A 26425-nucleotide genomic window follows, 5' to 3' on the forward strand; every position below is an offset into this window, starting at 1 on the left:
CTTAAGTCCAGGAGTTCGAGAGCAGCCTGGGCAACATGGCAAGACCCTGTCTCTACAAAAAGAAAAAAAAAATTAGCTAGGCATGGTGACATGCACCTTCAATCTCAGCTACTTGGGAAGCTGAGGTGGGAAGATCACCTGAGCCCAGGAGTTGACGGCTGCAATGAGCCATAATCACACTGCTGCACTCCAGGGTGACAGAGTGAGATCCTGTCAAAAAAAAAAATTCATAACATGCATAAGAATACCTAAACCATTTATAAATGGGTGCTGTTATGTATTTTTATCATTATAAAAACAGTGCAATTCTATTATGTAGATTTTTAGAAATAAAGAGAAGCATAGAAAACATAAGTTCCCCTCTCCTACAAACATTGTTAAATTTTGATTATACCTTACTAATGGTTTTTAGTTAATCTTATTTTTTAACAAAATTAGAAACACATTGCGTTCATTGTCTTGTAATCTGATTTGTTCATTTTACACTATAATACCTGTTTTAAACTCCTCTGATTGTAAGGTTAATATATATATGTTGAAAAGGTTAAAAAATGCAGCAATGTAAATGAAGAAATATACTGACTACTTTCCTCAGGGAACATTTTTATTTTAGCTTTCTGTATATTTCTATGAAATATTTTCTTTACATATACAACCATATAGATGATATAATATAGTTATATATACTGTTAGTGTGGTGTTTTTAATTCATAATATATCTTGGCCATCTTTCCAAATCAGTACATTGAGGTGTGTTTCATTTCTTTTAAAAGCTGCATTTTATTATAGGAATATACCACACTCATTAAGCTACTACTTTCTTTCTTGCTGGACATTTGGGTTGTTTCCAGTGGTTTTTTTTTTTCACTTTTAATTGCATTTATTTTATGTTGAATGTATTCCCATGCCATAAGTTTTTGTTCCTTCATTTTCTTCAGAGATCTTTTTCTTCTGTGCAACTTTCTCTTCTGGTTTAGGAACAATTTGTTTCTTTTCAGTAAGGATCATTTCAATGCGGCAAGGAGGGCTTCTTTATGTATGAGTTAATCTGACCATCAGCTCCATCAGTCTAAAGGCATATCTTGGGTGCTTCATTCACCTAAATATGCTCGATGGCCAGAGAATCTGCACGTAAACCCATAATCAGCATGACTCTCTGCATATTTAAGCATGTGCAGCAAAAATTCAAGCCACCGATCCCGTGTCCAGCTCCACTGTTTGGCCTGGGCACACCTACCAACTCCACCACTGTAATGTCGGAATGGTACACGCTGTTTCTGTAAAGTGACATCTTTCAGGTCACTTAGTGGCTTTTCGTACATGCGTATCCTTGATGGCCCGGGCAGTTTCACGAGTGTTCTTAAATGAATACGATTTGAATGTCTTGATTTGCATGACTTCGTGGGGTTTTCTGTGTCAATGGAATAGTCAACCATTTTCAAAGATCACCTCAGGCCACTTAGGGGGAGAGGTAGAGCAGTGGCTCCCCAGTTTCTGATATTACCAGCAATGTCCTAGTGAATCTGCTTATGCTCTTATTTTATGCACTGGTAACAGAATTTCTGTAGAATAAATTCCCAGAAACAGAACTCCTGAGTCAAGGGACAGGTACATTTATAATTGCATTTAGCTTTGATAAATTTCCCTATAATGTGGTTGCAGCACTGTATATGTCCTCAGAGCAGGAGAGAAACTGTTCTCTACACATTGTATACTTTTAATGTTTTGCCTAAAAAGCAAAAATAAATAATTTTTTCAATACTACAAATAGTCATTTTATTTTAGACTGTTGGATCTTTGAGAATTTTTCATGAGTGTCCAATATTTTTGTTATTTTGGTGGAAGGTTGTTACTCGAACATGATTGGGGATTTGGATGGAGTTCTTCAACATGTCAATGTGCTTACATGGCATATATGTATATGCAGAGAGAGACAGAGAGAGAAATCAAATATGCCAACATAAGCAAGGCATACTTTCTGACTCAAGCTTGCATAGGCTAGAAACAAAATAAGCTTCTAGAAATTAAAGATATTGTATTATGTCAGTTTAGAGGAGTAAAGAAAGGCTCATAAAGAGGCAAAGCTTTTTGAACATTCCCATGAAATAAATTGAATTACAATTAAACATATCGATTGAAAATTAAAAGTTTTGTTTAAAAACTATTAGTTTAATACCAGTTATTAAACAGTCAATTAATTAAAATAATTAAACTCTGAGTTTGTGTGTAAACCTATTAGGTGGATTCCCCCAGCACTTTATTAATTGTGATCAGCCGATCTCCTTTGGTTGCTGCTTTGAAGGATTTCCTGAGGACTCAACGAGTGAGACTATAGATGCATTAGCAGCACTGAATAAGTGAGGAGAGGGCCTGGAAGTTCTGTCATCCATGATGAGCCTGCTATCTTGGGGAAATGTGAATAAGCATTGAAAGAGATATCACAAAACTGGATCCGAGTTTTTTTTTTTTTTTTTTTTTTTTTTTTTTTTTTTTTTTTTTTTTTTTTGACAGAGTATCGCTCCCTGTCACGAGGCTGGAGTATGGTGGCACCATCTCAGCTCACTGCAAGCTCTGCCTCCCAGGTTCAAGCGATTCTCCTGCCTCAGCCTCCCAAATAGCTGGGACTACAGGCACGTGCCACCACGCCCAGCTAATTTTTTTTTTTTTCTTTTTTTTTTTTCTTTGAGACGGACTCTCACTCTGTCGCCCAGGCTGGAGTGCAGTGGCGCGATCTCGGCTCACTGCAAGCTCCGCCTCCCAGGTTCACGCCATTCTCCTGCCTCAGCCTCTCCGAGTAGCTGGGACTACAGGCGCCCGCCACCACGCCCGGCTAATTTTTTAAATATTTTTAGTAGAGACGGGGTTTCACCGTGGTCTCAATCTCCTGACCTTGTGATCCGCCCGCCTTTGCCTCCCAAAGTGCTGGGATTACAAGTGTGAGCCACTGTGCCCGGCCAATTTTTTGTATTTTTAGTAGAGATGGAGTTGCACCATGTTGGCCAAGATGGTCTTGATCTCCCGACCTCATGATCCGCCCACCTCGGCCTCCCAAAGTGCTGGGATTACAGGCATGAGCCACCACGCCCGGCCCCTGAGTCCTTCTTTGAAACAATCTGGTGGCAATTTTAAAATCATGTCATCCCAAATATCAGATTAATTGTTAATAAAATTACTACTGTGAATGACAGGTTGTCTTCAGCTGACACTGAATTGGGACTCTACACTGTTTTAATGATCTCTTATTTCTGCTACCTTCCATGCTCTCCCTCCCTAGGTCAGAATTGCACTCTGAAAATTGCATTAAGTTTACTTTCACTTCACATTCCTTTTATTTTTTATAGTTTCTAATAAATAGTCCTTTCTGTTAATATCTAACTCTCTTTCTCTTTTACGGTTTGTCACTGCCTGCCTACAGCACCCTTGCCACAGTAGCTTCGAGGCCATGCTCTCCCTCCCACTTTAGAAACTGAAAGGGGAAATCTTGCTGTCCCCTCTTGGTAGCCAGTGCACTAAACCCTGTTCTAGGATCAGCTGAATGACCGTAGCTGGGTCTTGCATCTCAAGGGCTCAACAGAAAAGAGTTGAATAATTAATGGAAGGCGCTGTTCTTATCTGTCCATTCCAGTGGAGTGTTTATAGCTGAGCCTCCCACTTCACAGCCTTCAGAGTTATGTTTTTCCTAACCATTGTCCACTACTGTTTCTCCAGTCTTCCTACAAATATCCTTCAAATAAATACATTTACTGTATATTACTTACCATCCAAGGATTCCTAGGCATTATATCTAGCCTTGCCACTGAGTCATTATTTCTTAGGAAGTTTACTCTTGTTAACACAGGAGTCATTATTAAAAATAAGAAAGGCTTCTATTGAAAATGAGTGAAAATGAAGAGTGAAAAATGCTGGAAAAATGATACCCTATGTTGCAAGACTGCATCATTGTCAGCTTTTGTTAATTGGATGAAAGTGCATATAATTAGAAATAATTGATGGAAATCCACTTATTTAAGTGGTTAATATATGAGGGACAACATTCATGACATCCTAATTGTAAAAGACCCTGTATTTGCACCAGTGTGCCAGGTACTACAATGCTCTCTAACTGCACTGCCTGATATATTCATTTTCAACAAATTATGACTTTTAGTATAACCACCTCTTTCTCTTTTTCTCTCACTATAGATGTTGTACATTAATATTAGACTATTCTTAGAGTGAAAAATACAGCTAGCCTGGCTTTGTTTTTTGTCTCATTCCCATCTTTTGGAGATGGGAGGAGAAATAGAAATGAAAATCAATGAGGATGAAGCTTAGCCAATAAATATTTTCTTGCTAATTTGTCTTATTCTTCTGTGTGAAAATGTTTGGGATTGTGGAACCAAAGGAGTGCTGTGATTCTAAGGGCGTGGGTTTCAGGGGACCAGGAGGAACTGTCCAGAGTTGCCTGCATGTAGGAGAGCAGTGTTTACTGCAGGCTCTGGCTCAGAGAAGAAACTCAATAAATATGAGTAGAAGGAAGGAGAGAGAAATACAGAATAAAGGATAGGAGAAGGCAGGGAGGAATAAACAATGCATGTAAGGTGGATTTTTGAATAACACAATGTGAAGGAATTTGTTCTTTATTCTTTGATGAACTGTAAAGTTTGCATAGATTCTAGCAAAAAAAATTGCTACTAAAGAAAGACAGAGATTAAATGAATATTTATAAAATAATTTCTCAATGGCAAAGCACTATATAAATAAAGATATTATTACATATCAAGTAATGATAAACCCAACAAAGCCCACTGTAAGATCTGTGGGTCTGATATTCAAATCTAATACTGTCACCATTTCACCACTCAGTCTCATGGTCCTTCACCTGTTCAACTGGCAAAATAGGAATATCATTTCAGTGTAGTATCATAGGAATGATGTAGTATACACATCCTTAAGGCTTAAGGTTGTTATAAAGTAACTCTACCAAATTGATACCATTTGAAAGACCAAACAAGAACTTCTTGGGCAGCCAGGAAAGTCAGTTAACTTCTTTTACAGTTGCTTTTTCACATCTACTTGTCCTTGTTTCCCTCTTTCCTTCCTTCCTTCCTTCCTTCTTCCCTTCCTTCCTTCCCTCCTCTTTGTTTTTGCATTTCTTTTCTTTTTTTTTTTTTTTTTAACAATTTCCAGAAACTGGTCTTTATAGAAGTCTTTAAAAACTAGGCCATAATTGAAATCATTTACAAGTGATGACCTCATACACACCTCGCCATAGAATACCAAGAATTACAAGTATAATTGCTTGTGGAAGGCCATGGGTGTACAGCATGAACTTCAGAAACACAAGAAGAATCAGATCATAAATCAACTTGAGTGAGATAAGAAATCTGAGAAGAGATCCAGGAGGACAACTTTTCCTCTTTATTCATGCATCTAACAAATACTTCTTCAGCTACTATATTGTGCCAAGAAAATGAGCTAGACTATGGAGACCTGTAAACCTCATGAAGCAATTATGCCAAAGACCAGCTACTTTGTTAATCTGTAGTGGATCTTTTAATCCCAGCATTTCCTAATGTGTAATTTCTAATTTGTAATCAACTTCCCATTGGAACTTGAATTTTTAAATAAATCTCGCTAGACTTCAATGAATTCTATCATAAAATAGAAACAATAAACCTAAATTTCCTGGAGGCCATAGTTTGGACCACTTAAATGCTCCCAATAAACACGGCACTGCATTGACTTACTATGTTACTGAGGACAAGGTTACAGTGTATTGGTCCTGACATCTAATTCCTCCTTTCCCTAGCGCTCATTAGTCCCAGTCAACCCATTGTCTTTTCCAAACTGTAGCATACAGGGTAATAGTGCAATAGCAGCATAAGAAATTAGTTTTTATTTCTACAATAAACCAACTTTTCCATTTGACTTGGTTTAAATAGAGGAAGATAAAGCAGTTGTTAAAATAAGAGGCCTACATAAGGGTTCATTATGAAGATCACACCCCCACAAAATAAATATGCCATATTTTCTAAATAATACATATATATATATAAAATATGTTAATGTTTTATAACATACTCTTATCAGGAGATAAATCTTATTAAGGCGCAAAGAAGTTATTGTATTTGTTAAAATGGGTGAATCAATATAAGCTTTCTTATGGTTTGTCATATTTGTAAAATATTATATTTCTCTTCAGATAGAGTTACATACTGTGTAGCTCAAAGATAATCCCTATGGTCCTGGCATATGTTACTTAATTGTCTCAGAAGGAAATGCCATAAATAGCATGCTGTCATCCCCCACAGGCACGGGCTCATCTGTCACAGCGGGGGCTCCAGACAGGGTGAGGTGCTCTAAGACATTTCTTAGTCTATGTAAATCACAGCCATTACTTCTTACCACTTCCCAATTGGTCAATTATGTATAAACATGTGTTAATAAAAATTTGCCTCTCTGCCTCTAAGGTACACACCCATAAAGCTATGTGAGTATGATAAAGTATAAATGGCATACATTATTATCTGATTCAACCTGCCTCATAAATTATGATCCAAAGTGCTTCTGTAGAAACAAAACTCCAGAAAAGCCTGTAAAGACAAATGCTGGAAAAGAAAGACAGAATAGAAACAGTATATTTTTTCACATTTGCAACTTTAGTGAAAAAAACACTCAGGTTTATCTTATAAGAAGAAAGAAGCTAAAAAATATGTTACACTTTATAAATATTTTTATAAGCATTTGACTTAATTGTCATAGATAGTGGGGCCATGAAAAATAAAATCCCCTATTGTTAGTAATAAATATGCAAGATGTAATCAACACAAATCTATCTATAAATGCCTGGGTTCTAGAAATTTTCAAGAAAAAGGGACCATACAAACTTCGACTGGAGGATGCCAGATCAAATAGTACAAGGAATAGTTTGTTTTAAGACTATTGAAGTTTGTGAGAGAAATATGATAAGCATATTTTAGTGAAAGGTGTAATGGGTTTCGAATCATAAGGCCTGTCTTAATTAGGTATGTATGATTTTGGACACATTATGTAAATCTTCTGAATATCTGTTACCTCAGAAAAATATAGAAACTTTTGGTGACACCAGCCAAACTCGCAGAGTTGCTATGAGAAACAAATGAGATTAGTAAGTGCTGAAAAACAGTTTACAAACGTGTGTTTACATAGGAATCATTATTATGTGTTTTAATGGCAATTCCTATTTTAAAAAATATTGAAAGGTTTTTAAGACTAATGATTATAAATTTATGGTTATATTTCTTGGAATTGCAATAAATTAAAAATGTTATTTTAAAGGTATATATACTAGTGTTTCTTAAATTATTGAACAGAATAGTATAAGAGAATGGTAAATCATGTGTGAACTGAATCAAAATTGGAATGGTAGTAATTGAGTGCTTATCAAACACAAGGCATTGCACTAGGAATTGTATCTGCCCTCAATAAGCCTTTTATTCACTTATTTATTCATTCATTCCTTAACAGCTTTGTTGAAATATAGAAGATATACAAAAAACTGCTTTTGTTTAATGTGTTCAACTTGATGAGTTAGGACATATGCAAACACCCCGGGTGCCATCACCACCATCAAGATAATAGACATATCCAACACCTCTTAAAATTTACTTGTGTTCATTTTCTTTTTCTTTGTTTATTGTGTTAAGAACATTTAATATGGGATCTACCCTCTTAAGAAAGTGCACAATACCCTATTGTTAACTACAGGCACGATGCTATACAGAACTCTAGAATTTTTTCATCCAGCATAACTGAAACTTTATACCCACCGAACAAAAACTCTCCACTTCCCCCATCCCCTAACCTCTAACAATCACTCCAATACTCGCTGCTTCTGTAAGTTTGACTATTTTAGATACCTCATATGGGTGGAATTATACAATATTGTCCTTCTATGACTGGTTTATGTAATTTATCATAATATCCTCCAGGTCTGTCTTTGTTGCCACAAATGGCAGATTTTTTTAAGGCTGAATAATATTCCATTTATATATGTAACACATTTTATTTACCCATTCATCTGTCCTTGGACACTTGGGTTGTTTTCCTATCTTGGCCATTGTGAGTAATGTTGCAATGAATATGGGCATACTGGTATCTATTGGAAATCCTGATTTCAATTCTTTCATATGATTTAGAATAAGAGCTAAGACTCTAGACTCCAAAGAAACACTAGTATTATTTTTTTCATGCCTCTTTTAATATAGGCTTTAAAGATCCAGAATTTCTTAGCCCACTGACAACTTTCATTTATCTTTAAAGTAAGGTGGATCCCAGCTATATGAATAGACCTGTCAACTCATAGATTCAAGAAAAACCAAAGGTTAATACTAATGACAAAACAAGACACACCCCAACATATAATCGACCAGGACTTAATAGATAAGGTTTTATCACTATCCAAAATGTGTTAAATTGATTTTTGGCAGTGATGGAATGGTGAAATTCTATTTTAGATTGACAGACATGAATTAAATGTGTTATTAATACTGTCTAATATTTTTGTGAGTTCACATCACCCTGTCCACTTGTACATGATTTACCACAGGAAATCTAGTAAAACACAAATGCATGAAACAATTATTGTAGGATCTCCAGAATATCTTTGAAATTTTAAAATCATATATTAAATTGAGATTATTTTTATTATTAAACTAAGTAGAGGTAATCCTAACTGGGCTATATCCTAACCAATGGGTCTTTTTTATCAGCAAATTTATGAACTATTATTTATTAGCTGTGGGAATAATGAATAATTAAGGCAAGTAAAGGAATAGTAATGACGGGTTATGAATTCACTCAAAAAACCTGACATTTTACTGCTTTTCCCACAATACATCATCATTCCATGTAGATTTAATACACTGAACAGATAACATAGTACATTTTAATGAGACTATTTTGAAATCTTACTCAAATTTGCATTTATTAAACCTTTACCTTACTTCTAACTAACGTGATTCACAGGTAGGTCCAAAGGGGTATATGCACCATCATTCAATAAAACTAATGAATGTACAATAAAGATGTCATTTTACTATCTATTCACTTTTAACTCATGTCTGAGCAACTACCTTGAAAATACAGTGTTACAGTATTACACATTTTACTAGGTAATCTATATATTGTATGAAATAAGGGTTTTTATTTGAGGAATTTGAACATTCTTTCTTTCTACCCTCTCTCCCTTTTCCCTTCCTTCCTTTCTTTTTTCTCTCCTCCCTCCCTTGCCCCTTTCCTTCCTTCTTTTCTTACCTCCTTTATTCATTTATATTCATTCAAAACCCATTTATTCATACAAATGACTCCTATAAAACAGGCATTATATTAGATTCTGGGGATATAAAAATTAATAAAATAGTCTGCATTTAAAGAACTTTCATATGACACAAACACAGACTTTCATACCTCTTTGTAATGGATTAGTTGGTTGAAATTTGAATGCCTTGCCAGAAGGAGATATATGACACCCTTCCACAGTAGACTACAATAATAGACTAAAGTTAAGAAGCGTATAATAATAGAGCAACTAATAGAAGATGATTCTACCACAATAGTAGAAACAGTGCAGGTCATAATCACCATCGTAAAGTCTTAGGGTAGCGTACTCAGTATGTGTGGTGTGTGTGTGTATGTGTGTGTGTATACATACATTTGTATATATGCTATGACATGTTATATATATATATATGCTATTGAGAATATATATACACATAGAAGAGTTAAAAGTAAAATTATTTAAATTATACAATACAAATATGGTCCCCCAAAACCTTGATGTCGTCATATTAATATCATTTAAAATAGACTTTAAGACAAAAGCATTATGATGATAAAGAGGCTCACTATATAATTATTGAAGATATTCACAGAGAAAACAAATGAACTTGAATATTAACTTCATAAAGTCAAATATGAATTAATTGATTTAACTACAAGAAGAAATTGTGAAAATTTCATAGTTTGAAGTTACAGGAGATCTCTTTCAATCATTGATAGGTTAGGCAAAAAAAAAATAGAGCCATAGAATAATATTTGAATAATATATTTAATGACCTAGAGTAGATTAACATAAACACAACTGTAAACATATGTATATGAGTATACATATTATATATGCATAAGTAGTGTGTTTAATCCAGTTCATTAAATGTATTCAATTATATTTCATGATGAAACATTAAGATATGTCTATCATCTATCTGTATCTACTTATCAATTTGTCTATATTAGTAGTGAACACTTGGAAAATAAAACAGAAAAATACCACTGTTGTGTGCAACAGTTAGAGATCATACATTCTTCTCAAGTATGTTTGGAATATTTATAAAGAATAGCCATTTATCCATCCTCAACAGTGAAAAAAACCCACACAAAACTAGAGCACACAAAAATATAAAGTTTAAAATACCCATATATTTGGAAATGTAAATAAATCCTTCCAAATAACTTATGATACAAAATAAGGTCAAAAAAGAAATAAAAACTATGTAGATACAAATATATGAGATCAATGAACAAAAATCAACTGCTTTTGTGTACACTAATCATGAACAATTGGAAAATGAAACAGAAAATTACATCATGTTCAATAGCATCACAGCAAGAAATATTTAGGTATATGCTTAACAAAAATGCTTAGTGATAAAATATTATGATATTGCTATATGTTGTAACTTGGATTTAGCAAAAGGGATATTAAATGGAAATTTGTAGCATTAAATATGGATTTGAAGATAAGTAAACCTGAAAACTAAGTGTGCCATCATAATGCCAGAGAAGTGAGGAAACTAGAAACACTGCAAAATAAAGTTAAATTAAGGACAAGTAAGACAAAGTAAAGATAACACTTGAAATTTTAAAAAGAAAACAAAAAAACCACAGAGAAAATAAAAAAAGCATAAGTTTGTGCTTGGAAGAGTCTAATAAAATAGGCAAACACTACAAAACTAATGAATAAAAATGAGAAGGAAAAAATAAACAATCATAGGATCACAAAATGGGAACCTAAGTTGTACAATGCAGTGAAAAGCAGTATTAGTAAATGTATTCCAGTTAATCTGAACACTTAGATAAAATGAGCAAATACGTTGAAAACTAAAAATTACCAAAACCAAATGAAAAAAACAAACAAAAAAAGCCCATATCAATGTTTTTACAACTAGTGAAGAAATAGGAGAAATAATTTAAAAGACCTTGTTGGAAAAACCCAGGTCTGGATGGTTTTACAGGCAAATTCTACACAATTTCAACAAACAGATAATTCCCATTATATGCAATAAACAAGAGAGAATACTTCACAATGATTTCTATTAAGCCAATATAATCTTTATTCTGAATCCAGACAATGCCAGCATGAGAAAACCAATTTACAGGCCAATCTTGCTGTGAATATAGATCAAAAGTTTTTATACTCACAAGCCAAATCCTACAGTGCATAAAAATGATTATCCATCATGAGCAAGTTGAATTTATTCCAGGATTTAAAGGTTGGATTAACATTAGAAAATACATAATGTTAATTTACCACATAAAAAGATTAAAGGAGGAGAAATGTATGATAATCACCATATGATAAATCCAAAAGAAGCAGAAAAATGTATTTGATAATATTCAACACGTATTTATCATCAATCTTCTAGCAAAGTAACCTATTGAGGTATCTACCAAAAGACTCTCAGTAAACACTACTCTAAATAAAAAATATTCAAAGCATTTTCTCTAAAATAAAAAATAAAGGTGCCCATTATCACTACCTTTTTTCAATTGTATACCAAATGCCCTAGACAACACAGGAAAAAGAAAATAGAGAAAAACATAAATAAGTACAGGCAAAGTATTAAGAGAAAAACGCACATATACAGATGCTATGATTGTTGATATACACAAGCCAAGTGAATTTACAGTGAAATTATTAGTCGTAATATATTCTAGATATTTTAAGATAAACATACAAAAATCTATGACATTTTTATTCAACAGAAATAAACAAAAAATAATTAAAAGAAGAATACCATTTGAAATAGTAACAAAACCCAATGCATTTCTAGGAATAAATCTAATGAAAGATACACTAAAATTTGTATGACGAATTTTATAAAATATGTTGTCAAGCACTAAAAAAGACAAATACATAGAAAGACATATCAAGGTAATGGAATAGAATATCTCAATATTATAAAAATTTCAACTTTCACCATGCTAATGTATATTCACTTATAAATTGAAAACTAATTACAGATGAGTTAAAGATATATTTTAAAATTTAAGTGGAATGCATAGATGAATTTTTCTATTATTTCAGCTATGAAATAATCTTTTAAACACCACACCTAAATATATAATAAGCATAAAAAGAAATATTGACAAGTTTGACATTTTTAAATTTAAGAGCTTCTGTTCAATTGAAGTCAGGAATAAAGTGAAAACACAAGCAATAAAGGGGTAATCATATTTACAGCACATATAACTGAAAATAATTAATATAAAAATACAAAAAGAACTGCAAATGTGAATAAGAGAAACAATAAATTTTAAACCTAATAAAAGATATGAACAGGTATTTCTCAGAAGAGGAAATACAAATGGCCAATAAACGTAGGTAAATGTACCAAATTTCAGTAGCATTCAGGCAATTGCCAATTTTAACTACTGTAAGAGAGGATTATAAATAAATTAGATTAGAAAATTATGAAATCTAACAATATCAAATGTGACTTAGAAGATGTCTACCATATCTGCCATATAAATAATATATATAAATAAATGTTTGCCTCACAAATACAATGCAAATTACAATCACACTGAGCAAACTTAACAATGCCAAATTAGATTTTTTTTTTCCTATGGAAATGAGTAGTTGGGAGAATGATGTTAACACTGGCAAAAATAGGCAAGCCAGTGGTGAAGCCAAATTTGTAGATAATTGTCATGTTAGACATTTTAAGTTTGGGCTGATGTCATGACATATAAGAAAATATAAAGCAAAGGTCTTTGGAGACGCAGGTCTGACACTGATAGAGTGACATATTTTAATGTCCTCAGTTTTGTTTTAATTGAGTTGCCATAGGTCCCATTCTTCTGCAGGATAGTTGCAGTAACCCAGTGTCCTTTCTGGATAGCATTCTCTTTTGCTTTCAAAAGTGCCCCGTTTTGGATGAAAATTTATACTGCCACCCTATGTATGTTAAGTCTCTTTCAACCTTACCATGCCACACTTTGATAAATGTTCATGGATCTTGAGGATTGATACATGGGATCCTCAAATTATTTGACAGAATACCTGAAATTGATCATGAAAAAAATATAATGCCAGACAATTTTGAAATGAAATGCTGTAGGTATACTCAAAATGAGTACTCACCATGTTACTAGTTATTATCTGTGAGTCTTTTTTCCCTTGGCTAATAATTTATAATCACTTTTATAATTAGTTAATAACAAATAGACAGTAGAAAGTTCTACCTTTTTCATCAAGAGCAAAGTCTTGATGGAGTTATATTGCCAGAATAGATGAATATTTCAGAATCCCAAGAGCATGTGCTACACATTTCATTTGTAAGAAACATAGCTACAATATGCATTCCAACATGTCGTGGAATTTTGCTAAAACCTCCACATCCATTAACTGTAGATTATTGTGTTGTAACATATGATCCCATATTTGCTGGTATGCACTATAAAGACTTTTATAGTAAGCGGTCCCATTGATTAACATGGACAGGAGGAGAAGGGAATATTCTGACTGGATAGATTTCATCTTTTGAAGCCATGTGTATTTGGTCCAATTTTCAATGTCAAATGTAGACTATAATTTAGTCAGACTTGGCTTTTGTTCTTTCCCACTCCCAACCTTAAAAACTACAGAGTAATATTATTTATTAGCATTCATCAAAGAGTATTTTTGGCAGCATTGAATCACAAAGACTGATATTGGTGTATATAAAACAATACATGTGCAAGCCCGCAAAGAAAGGAAATTTGAAGAGAATGTCCATTATATAACTTGAGCTGTTTTTCCCTGGATCAAATAAAATTATAGAGGCGCCAAGCACAGTACCGTTGCTGAAGGCCATCATAAACCCTGGTGTTCATGAGGTTGTATAGTCTTTTCACCATGAAAAATAATTCCTTCTGTATTTAACTCGCCAAAGTACTGAGGCAGCCTGGGAAAGAGAGAGGTTCTTTTTTTTTTGTTAAAATAAGAGTACCTACAAAACAAGGCATATAAAGGTAGATGAGGTAAGAATGTAACACCTCTGTGACTTTATTCTGAAACCAGGTGTTTTCTTTCCTCCTATGGTAAGTATGCATCATAAGAGTACAGTTGACTCTCTTGGTGTGTTTTAAAAACAAAGAGACATATCTGTTACCTCAATTTATTTTTCAAGTATCTTTATAAAAGTTAATATGTAAATGGTGTGGATGATTAGACAAATTGGCAAGCATCATGTCACTCATCCACTGCTTATGATTCAAAAACCACACATTTCTACCCTTTCATGTAAGAAAGAAAACTAATTTCAAAAATCACATAACTTGCTAACTTCATTATGTAGAGACATTTTAAAAAATAAGAATCCAGGAAAACTGAAAATTTGAGTCACACCTGGATTGATTTCCCATATAGAACATCCGCATATTCAGAAATATCTAAATGTTTTACTATACCTGTCAGTCAAGGAGTCAGATATTTAACTAGTAAAGGGGTCTTATTTCTCTTTTTAATTGTGAATTAGACTCCATACACGTGCCATCATAACAAAATGAGCATGATAAATTAAATCAGCTGGTTGTTCCATCTCTGACAAATTTCTTGGGCTGTTATGTTACTGTCAGCTGCAAAATAGATTATAATTCTTTCTTCATCCTGCTATTAAATTGATGTGGTATCCTTCCCAGTATCACATCAGAGGGCATAGGATGTCAGTTCGTTCCATTATCGGTGATGCTAAGTTTGATATTTTTGTTTATGTAGTCCATGAAATCTTCAATTCTTTTTTCTTTGTGTGTTAATATGTACTTTGTGGGGTGATCATTGAATCTGAGTGTATGGTTCTCAGATAGTCTTTTAGCAACCATAGACAATTTTTACTTGAAGGAATCATATCCATATTTGTGGCAAGGGAATGACTTTCCATTACTCTTTCAATTTTTCCTTCTACATTTATTAGCAGATAGCTTGTTAGGTAAAGTACCCCACCTGCTCCTTTTTTAATAATTTGTTTTTTAGAATACACAAGGACATATGGATATGTCACTTGTTTTATAATCCAATTCTGTCAATATTTATTTCATAGCAAGTTGTCTATAATTTGACCAATAAAAGAAGGTCTCTTCTATTTCCTATATCCTTTTAACGTGGCCTAACAGGCTTTTGAGCACTCCTTTAGTTTCTTTCTTTCTTTTTTTTTTTTTTTTTTGAGACGGAGTTACATTCTTGTTGACCAGGCTGGAGTGCAACTGCGCGATCTCAGCTCACCGCAAACTTCGCCTCCCGGGTTCAAGTGATTCTCCTGCCTCAGCCTCCCGAGTAGCTGGGATTACAGGCATGCACCACCACGCCCAGCTAATTTTGTATTTTCGGTAGAGATGGGGTTTCTCCTTGTCGATCAGGCTGGTCTCGAACTCCTGACCTCAGATGATCCGCCTGCTTCGGCCTCCCAAAATGCTGGGATTACAGGCATGAGCCACTGTGCCTGGCCCACTCCTTTAGTTTCTAACATAAAAGACATGACAACTAAGTTTTACAAAATGACCCTTGATTGAATCCTTGGCTGAAGAACAAAGCAAAAGACAGCTACAAAAAGCTTTATTGAGATAATTGGGAAAATTTACATATTTACTGTATATTAGATACTAGATGTTAACTTTCCTTACTGTGAAAGTTTTACTGCGTTCATACAGGATAATGCTATTGTCTTAGGAGTTACATACTTAAATATTGAGAGTAAAATATCACCGCACCCTTAATTAACTCTCACATGTATCAACAAATGTTATAAAAAGTTAACACTTGGTAAACCTGAGTGTATTTTCTGGAGTCGGAAATATTTCAAAGTTAAAGTTGGGGTAAAAAATGTAAACATTAGGACATGGTAGCACATACCTGTAATCCTGGCTACCTGAGAGACTGAGGTGGAAGGATTACTTTTTTTTTTTTTTTTTTGAGACAGAGTCTTGCTGTCGCCCAGGCTGGAGTGCAATGGCGCTATCTCTGCTCACTGCAGGCTCCGCCTCCCGGGTTCACGCCATTCTCCTGCCTCAGCCTCCCGAGTAGCTGGGACTACAGGTGCCCACCATCTCGCCCGGCTAATTTTTTGTATTTTTAGTAGAGACGGGGTTTCACTGTGTTAGCCAGGATGGTCTCGATCTCCCGACCTCGTGATCCGCCCGCCTCGGCCTCCCAAAGTGTTGGGATTACAGGCATGAGCCACCGCGCCCGGCCGGTGGAAGGACCACTTGAGCCCAGGAGTTCAGCCTGGACAACATAGTCAGACCTTGCCTCATTAAAAAAAATTAAAAATAAATAAATAAATAAAAATTATACTTAGATAATGTTCAATGAGGATAATGCATACGTTTATCAAGCAAATGGAAAACTGTGGATGAATTTTAAATTTTTTTCACTACTGAGAATAAATGAAGACTTTGAGTTATAGGAAATCCAGTTGCTTTCTCTTTAGTAAGCAAAGATAATGACAGAGATTCAATTCTAATACAGCCGAAATCACATGCTTTATTGTGCAATTTAAGACCAAGAAATAAGCTAATAATCAGATGGAAGAAAAAAAGGTGTAAATAGTTGAATTTTCTGGTAGCAGATCTGTGTATTAAAATTTACCTTTTTATTGTATATATAATCCCTGCCATTGTATTATGTGTATATTTTCCTAACATATTAACTATATATGCTAAATGTAGTTCAAGTTTTTAAATGATCGGTATAAGATACGAAGAAGATATGGGCGGTTTACTTGAATATGTATATTATAAAAGAGGCTATGATATTTTATATAATATTATGTTTCTTTCTTATAACAACATTAGAAGGGAAGGGCATAAAATTTCCTTTAATGCAGATTTTGTTTAACTGGATTACAGTCAATTAAGGTCTTACTCAATAATTTCACCCGTATTCTGAAGGACTCTTATGAAGGAAAAAAAAACATTTTATGATAGTTTATCAAAATATTAATACTTCACTCTTTGTGAAAAGAAAAAATGGAAACTGAATTGACTTTTTCTGAGGTCATTACTGAGTTTTCTGTCTGATTGAAGGTTCTGCAAAGAAAATGTTAAATAAATTATATAGTCACAGGTAGAAATTTGGAAAAGTTAGATAACTACACACACACACACACACTTATTTAATCCTCAAGAAACCCTAATTATGATGGATTATTATTATTATTTAGCAAATGAAAAGATTTGAACACAGGAAGCAATTCAAATACACTATTTTTAAAAGGTAAATTCATACAAATTTCAAGTCATGTATGATGTCCTTTTAAAAAGATTTTTTAATTTGTTCGTAATAGAGGATATACTGTTTATCTTGATGACTAATCTACCTTCATCTGGCCAAACGTGAGTAGGATAACACATTCATTGAACAGGAAGAGCAAGTGCTATAAAATACATTACATTGTTGGAAATACATAAAGTAGGAACAATCAATTTGTCAGCACTCATTATTATAATATTCACCACTTTATAAGTGGCCCCAGAAAATTATTTCTGGAATTTTAAGTCTTCCATTTCAGAAGCATTCATTAAATTAAATTATTTAAATTAATTATTGTAAAGATTGACTTTTTTAATTACAAAGGTTTATAATTAAGGAGGTAAAGACAACAGGTTAGCAGTGCATATTAGATGTGCTGGAAATGAGAATGCATATGAAAATGAAAAAATCTGACTAAACTGTGCATGTCAATAAGTGGCATATTATTAGCACTTTGAAAGCTTTCCTTTTAAAAATCCAACTAACTATATTTAGACTTCTAAAGAAGGACACTTCCTCCTAGAATATTGCTGTTTTTATTGTTTAGCTTTACTTTTCATTTCTTTTTTTGTTCCACTGGATGATTCTTGTGTAAAGGGCACATCAATGTTGTTAACTAGTTTTTAATTTGTATTTGTTTAAGATTTCACAAAATATCTAAGGCCTTTACTTATGCATGTTTTAATATGACCATCAGACATCATTTCTAAAATATATGATCCAGTAAATAATGAGTGGCAGTAAAGATCAGGTACAAAGGAGTGAGTAATATAAATTCATGCTTTGACATATAGTGCAAAATGGGTTACTTACTGAGTCATAAAAATGAATTGGACATTTAAGCATTTGATTTTTATGTCATCCCATCATGCATTATAGGAATGCACATAGGGTCTGGATACCATGGAGGCATAAGTTATGCAGAATGTTTCACTCTTATTATTACATATATAGAAGATATATAATTATGTATATCATATATCTAATATATATTGGATTGATCTTTGTAAAACTTACATGTTATTAGTCAATTGTTAGAAATATGAGTTATATGAGTTTCCTAAAATATGAAAAATATAATCCAAGAAAAACAATAATATAATAACATATATTGTAAACACACGAAGAACCATAACAATTTATTGATTTTTAAAATAAGAGGACCAAAATATTTATTTAATCCAAAGGAGAAATTAAATCTCTTCAAAATAAGTTCAATGAAATTAGGTAATTATTTAAATAATAATTTAATTATTTAAATTAAATAAAATTAAATTTTTTAAATAATAATTATTTAAATAATTACCTAATTATCACCTATTCCCTTGGTAATAGGGATATAGATATAGATATTTTTCACAGTATCACTAGCATATATATGTTGTACATATTTTATTGTCTATGTTATTATACATATACATGTATATATACATATATTAGATATATTGGCATTTCTGGTAAATAATATTTCATCTTAGAATGTGATAAAGTCAATAATACATATTTTAAAATAATTTAAGTATTTTACAACAGTTAATTAGCTAAAATGATAATATCCTGAGCTAACATTATCACAAATAAACTAAAAAAAATATCAATACATGTCGGATGAGTTAATGTATATCCAAAACTAAAGTCATAACTAAACAGATGCTTCAAGGTCTTACAGAAGGTCCTGCTGCTCCTAGAGGTGAAAAGAAACTGTGAAACTGCCAAGTATTCTTTGAGAAATATTTTCCAAATATTCTTTGTCTTTCCACTAAGTTCTTAGTTTTTTGATTTCTAATTGCCAAAATGTCAGGAAGAAATGAAATGTTGCTTCTTTACTATCATACTAACTCAGCTGTTTACTATCCAGTTCTTAGGAGTATGTATAAGGCATCATAGCAATGGACCAGTATAAAGGCTTTTTGGGAAAAGAGGCTAAGAGATTAGGAACAACGATTGATAAAGCAGTGTGAGAATTTGAAAGATGCATTGATGGCTTTTGGTGTTGGGACCTATGTATTTCAATGTACTTGCTAATGATGAGGAGAACAACATGAACAGGGAAGCGGTGAAATATTCTGACAGCACTAAACTATTTTGGTTAGTTAAAAACTAATGAGGTTTGCAAGATGCTCCAGATGGCTCTAATCATACTGGAGAATTGAGCAGTCCAGTGGCAGATGAAATTCATTTTTGATAAATGTACAGGAAGGAATATTGAAAAATTATAATCTAAACTCCCATGTATACCATGAGGTTTTGAACTTGCAAATTCTCTGACGGGTAAGACATTTACTACTAACATTGCTGGTTCAATGAAGGTGTCCCCCAATGCACATCTTTTTGGAAACGGCTGAGTAGATGCTTGGATGTGTTCAGAAAAAGGTTTAAAAACGCAAATAATAGGGAAAGCTGTTTGGAGATAGATAAAGAACATTTTACCCACTGCAGCAGGATAGATTTCTTCTGGGTAACAAGTGAGAAGTAACAGAAACAAGAAGGTCACAGAAGCTTGTGGTAAGAGTGACTTATTCCTGAAGTAAGATTGAAAGACAGGCTAACAAATGGAGAACACATTTACATATGCTCAAACCTGTTTGTACTATAAAGGTTTTCAATTTTAAGCAAGGTTAGAACCATGGAGAATTTGATCTCATTAACAGGGCAGCAACTGTGGGGCCCTGACGATTAATACATGAGTTCGAATATTTGGCACTTGAAAGTTAAAAATTCAAGGCTTAGCTTGGTTCAGGTACTGGGTTGTAGGTGATAAATCCTGAATGTGTATAGTCATGGTCTCTTTGTGATTTTTATACGCTAAGAAAAAAAGTGATTATATTAGCATATCAAAAGACCATGCTTCCAATTCACCAATGCTTGGGTAAGTAATAGGCAGAAATTGCAGTGAAAATTTTAGATGAATACACAGAGATTGCCTTAAATTAAAGAATGTCAGTAACAAATTGATCTCTCTCTATATATGTATATGTATGTATACACACACACACATAGTGTGAGCTATATACATATATACATAAAAATTTGTTGTAAATGAATAATTGACGAAAATGTCTCATAACTTGTTTTTGGCTCATAGTTGAATTGAGGGAAAACATTTTATAAATTCAAGGTTCATTGATAAAATTGACAGCTTTTTCGAAACTGAATAAAACCACTTACATTGTTTGTGGGAGATAACATGAAAATGTACATTATTTTCTCAAGGGATTGCAACAATAGTCTTTTGATCTATTAAAAATAAGTGAAAACTATTAGGATAAATATTTTGTACAATTTAAGAATTCATGAGAAACTAGTCAAAAAGGCATGTTTTGCATAAGATAGAAGTAAGGTTAGACCTAAGAATTATAAATCAGGAGGTATTTTAAACTGTACTATATATTTCATGGCTACTGAATATGATTCAATAATCTGCCCTTAAATATGACAAATCTAAAAACAATTATATAATATATTTACACTAATGTATATTAGTATGTGTATTTATGTAGTATAATTACATGAGTACATAACTACACTACAGTGTGTGTGTTACATCACTGTATGTGTCACTAGTTTTCATTCATAATAGACTTCGTTCTGAGTCTTCTTTCTGACACATGATTCATGAATGAAGAATCAAATTAACTATAATTTTTGCTCTCCACTGGAGCAATATTTGAAAGATAGTGTCTTGGTGCTGAAATAGTTCTCTTCTGGGAAGGGCCTTTATTTGGGGAAGCAGAATTTAAAAGGCCTGCTTTCTAACATCTTTTCATAATGGATGTACACCATGCCATCTATGATGATTCATGAAAGACTTTCTGTTTATTTTTATTTTTTTTAATGAAAATGTGTATAAGCTTACCATCTGAACATTAGGGTACAGACATACTAAACAGTTCTTTGCATTATTTTAAGATATCTACTTGACATGTTAGGGAAATTGCCTAAGAATTTGTCCGTATCTACATAAGAGCATAACTACCTGAATGTGGATTTAGAGATCTATGAATGTTTCCAGAATGCTAGCAAGTTGAAAACTGGCTGGTCAGTGGAAGGAGACCATGTGGACCTGCAGTTGCTAAGACAGAAGCAATGAGAAAAGAATGAAATGGATGAAGCAGCAAGGAGGAAATAACATTTTTTATCATAAGTGTGGCCCTAATGCCACATGTTCTCTCAAGATGTTGAATAGATATCTACTTTGAGGAGGCCCTAAAAGCGTACTAGAAGAAGGCACCTGGAACTGTGATTGACTCCTTTTGCATATGTCTGCATTGCCCTCTGACCTTCAGCATTCCTAGAACTCAACTCTTCCTAGTAATACATCTCTTCCAGTATGCTACACTGAAAATGCGCTGTTCAAAACATGCTGTTTTTCTTTTAGTGAAGAGTTTGTATAAGTAAAAGTGAATAATACTGGTCAGTGGAGCTACAAACAAAAGTGGTTCCATGTGTGCTTAGAGGCAATTCTCTGTTTCTGTGAAGGACTGCAGCAGGGAAGACCTTGCAGCATCGTTCAATAGCTCTTAAGTTCTTTAAGAAAGCTAAGCTTATTCCAGATTCTCTTGATTACTCCAAATTCCCTTGATTACTGGGATGGTGTTAATTTGGTGTTGTAATTTATAAAAATAAAATCAAAAACAACAGCCAAAAAAAAACTCCTTGCAAAATAATGTTTCTAAGGAAGAGATATGCAAACCAGTGAGTAAAATAACCGCAATGGCATTGGTTTGAGAAGACTTACTTGTATCTCTTTCACATTATGTTTATCTGTAGATTCATAGACACACTTTCAGTAGCATGCTTAGGGTTTTAAGTGTTTTACTCTTTTTTTTTGAAATAAGTTTCCTCTCAAAAGCCCTGGGTTCAGGAATATGAATAACAAAATGGCTGCTTGATCCACTCAATGAATCTGATTACCAGGGGAATAACCTCATCCTCTTATCTTGCCTGCCATAAAAGTAAGCAGAGAATACTAGTTCAAGGGCACTTTAGCGAATTGTAGCCTGTTGCCTGAGAATGCATGGATAAATAAAATTTCTACTGTCCCCATAAATTTAAGCCATAGCTAAATAAATAGACTTAGCAGAATCAGAGAAAAAATTTTAAAAGCCTATTGAGATCGATTTTAGTCTCTCACAGCAAAAAACAATAAGAAATACAGTAACATCTTCAAAAATTATTGCTTCTTTGGTTTAGATCTCCACTAACATTTTTATGTTGTTAGATTATAAATTCTTAATTATGAAAAAGAACTAATCTATCCTCCATGAGGTCAGGGATTTTGTCTTTATTTTTCTTGACTCTACAGTCTCCAGCATGTACGTTGGCAGAAAGTATATCTTTAATTAATGAATAAATGTATGTGTGATGAATGAATTATTTTATTGAAGAAAATGTACAGCGAGTCTTTGATATCTGTGAAATGAAGGGTAAAATATCATAGGAAGTCAGAAGTATGAAAATGTAGATACGGTACAACTGCATCTTTCAAAAATGCAACATTTCATAAAGTCTATGTTATGGTATCCCATCAACTTATATATTTTTTTCAGTGTCATCAGCCTTCATGTTTTTATGAAAGAGAATATTGAAGTTCCCTTATAATTTCTGGTTCCTAGAGATAAGAATATAGCCTGGAATACATTTGGTGCTGTCTTATTTTTTGAAATGAAACTGTCTCATCTCTTAATTTTCCTCATATTGTCTTTCTTCATTCTCCATCAAATTACATGACCATGTATGTGACTCTTCTACCTCCCAATGAAAAGAAACCTTTCCTAAAGCTAAGTCCATTCTATATTCCCCCTTTCTTATCAAAGAATGGCTTTAGTAACCATTAAAAATTTTTCTATAACTTATTAAAAGATGGTAAGGAATATTTTATTCAAGGAACTACTGCAATGACATTTTTTAATAAGGGAGAGTGATCAGGCTCAACTCCAAATATAAGAAGAACAAATGGAGATTTATAGCCAAGGAACAGAGTGGAAGTCAGTGGATAGAAATGTACTCAGAGGAATATATTCCTAATGGAAGAAATCTCAAATTCATTATGCTCAAAATCAAGATTTATTCCTGTTTTTGCTTCACATTCCAGCTTTTATTTCTCTCAGCCATATTTTTTGTCTCATCTTTTCATCAATGATCGAAACATTGGATCTGCCATTGAATGGGTATAGGGATGATCCAATCAATTCTACATCCCTAATAACCACTATCCATCATAGCTTTTACTTCTACTCTGCCCAATTTATCTGGCCATCAGAAACTTTTACCTCATTATCGTTAGTCAATATTCTGCCCTTTTAAATCAAATTTTATATTGCTGCCAGATGTATGTCTATAATTACCCTGGTTCTTTGTAGTGATATGCCAATGAATATTATTCTCTCACCTAAACATGAATCCTTCCCTATTAACTTTATAAAGTTAATCAGGGAAGAAAGGAGAGGGAGAAAAGAAGCTGAACCAAGCTTACAGTATGCTCAGCATTAATCATTAGGTCAGCTTGCTCCGTGACATCTTCCTCATAGTTGTTTGCCTCTTGTATTGGAATAATGTAGACCCTAGATTACAGTTCCTCTTAACTGCTCTGTAGGTAACAACTTGAACATTATGAAACATTAAGTTTTCCATTTGAGAAATTCTTTCAGGTCCTGCATACCAGTGAAACTACTGACATCAGCTGGTCTGAAGGACCCCACAGGAGGTGATTCACCAAATAATGCAATTTTCATAACCTAATGACTTCAGCCCCTTTACCCCAACCAATTAATGACTCCAATTTTCCATCTCCTTGTTTTTCATTATTTCCTTAAAATCCACAGCTTAGAACTCCTCCAGGAGACAGATTTGAAGGTCTCCTCCCATCTCCTTCCTTGACACCCTGAGATCATTAAACTCTTTCTCTGCTGCAAACCCTGCTGTCTTGGTGTATTGGACTGTTGCTGTAGTGAGTTGTCTTGTAACAACAACCTTCAATTATTTGCCCAAATCTAGAGACTTCAATGTAAACTTTACCTCCCAGCATCCAAATGGTAGGCTACTCATATTTATCTTCCATGTATGTTATTTCTATAAGTAAGTGCGGAAGAAACAGAAATTTGAGAATCAGGGACACATAAATTAGAAATTTAACCCTTCATGTACTAGTAGCCTTGGAAGATATAACCCTTCTTAGCCTATTTTCTTATTGTAGAATGAAGACGTAATGCTAACTCTAAAACATTAAAGTAACAAAGTAAAATGGAGTATGCAAACACATAGCATATATTAGGGTCATGCATGTTGGTGAGCTTCCCCAAGTAAACTCTCCTTTTGCACTGTTACCTTACTTAAGAACAAATAATTAATTACAATAGTGCAAGAAGAAGCTAGATTTTGCATTCAGAGGACAGAATGTTTGAACCTGTCACTCACAAGCTTTGTGGAGAACTTCAGTTCATTTATTGGAATGGCAGTTTTCTCACCTGTAAAACAATCAATGGTGTGTTGAGGATTAAAATACTCTATGTAGAAACACAAATGTGAGGCCTCTCCTGTAAAGAACTAAGTAAATTGTTTTCAACTTTTTCCAAGTGTTGAGTATAATAAAGAGATAGTGGGTTCTTGTAGAGATTTTTGAGTTAGTGATTGTCATTTTTATTGTGTTACTCCATTATTAAATGGAATTTTTAGATCTATATATTGTCCGGGTTTAGGAATGAAAAGAGTTGTCAAAACTGGAATAATTTATTATTTTATGTTTTATTTTCTACGTTACAGTTTTGGAAATTCTTAAAAGCACCTTACCCTTTCTATTTCAAAAATATTCAATAAAGGTTAATGATTTCAATGCTAGTCTCTAATTTCCATTTCTCAGGGCAATTAAGTGTTAATGGATATGTTTTTGCGAGTAAAATTACTAAAAAAATCCGTCACCATAAAAAGTATATTTTAGATCTAGTTTCCAAACTTATCATAACATATACAATAAGTGAATAAAATTTTCAAACACGGCATTTCACCTCAGCCACTGACATTGTAGATAGTCAGGGTGGATAGGTTTAATAAATTGTGCTAAAACACTAAAAAAAAAGAAAAAAAGGTTAATCATTATTCACATTTAGTTTTTAATATATTTAATTTCCCATAGATTAGTAAAATGGCTTTGTTACAGGCATTTAGAGTAGATTAGTAAATTCATTAATGTTGATTGCATCCACATAGATTTGTGATATTTGGCACTTTTCATCTCCATGTGTTTTGAGATTGAGGCACGAGAGGCTTTCTGTGACAGAGCTGTCTTTGTGCTGTAATCACATGGGCTTATTCTATTGGACTATGTGTACATTACTGCAATTGAACTAAAGTGGGTCTCTTTCTCACCAAGCATAGTTTAGTCATGCATCAATACATTTTTAATTAAAAGTGTGTGACAGGTACAATAGTGAAGCACAACAAATAATTTTCTCAAACATTCCATTTCCTCGAAGATAGGTAATCAGAATCTTGCCTCTGTTAGTGAGAGAGTATTTTTTATTAAGCTGTTTGATTAAATACCTAAAAACTTTATGCTACATAGCTGCATTTTGGTCGTAAGCACTTTATCAAAGAAACTTCACGTGGTTATATCAAAATAAAGCATTTGTTCCTGACAGAATTAAAATAGGTGACAAACAACCTAATGAGCCTTTTAAATTTATTTTTTATTGCTCATGGTAAACAGCTGAGAAATCAGCAGTGATGTGAATAGTGGAATCAACTAGAACATGGCTGTTTCTGAAGGAGAAAAGTCAGAGTGAAAAGCTTAGAAACAGAAGAACGCAGGGACCAACTCCAGGGTCTTATTGCAAGGTTCGTGAAAAACATAATAGCATTGTTGTTTTGATACAGAAATCTTATAGAAGACTAACCTCTCTA

At 33.4% G+C, this 26425-nt stretch overlaps 1 pseudogene; it reads right to left on the minus strand.

The window, feature by feature from the left end:
* Positions 1-885: 885 nt before the first annotated feature.
* LOC105738907 lies at positions 886-1436 on the minus strand (annotated as a pseudogene).
* Between the last annotated feature and the right edge of the window lie 24989 nt (positions 1437-26425).

Source organism: Nomascus leucogenys, chromosome 20 (assembly GCF_006542625.1).
Source record: "Nomascus leucogenys isolate Asia chromosome 20, Asia_NLE_v1, whole genome shotgun sequence".
NCBI lineage: Eukaryota > Metazoa > Chordata > Mammalia > Primates > Hylobatidae > Nomascus > Nomascus leucogenys.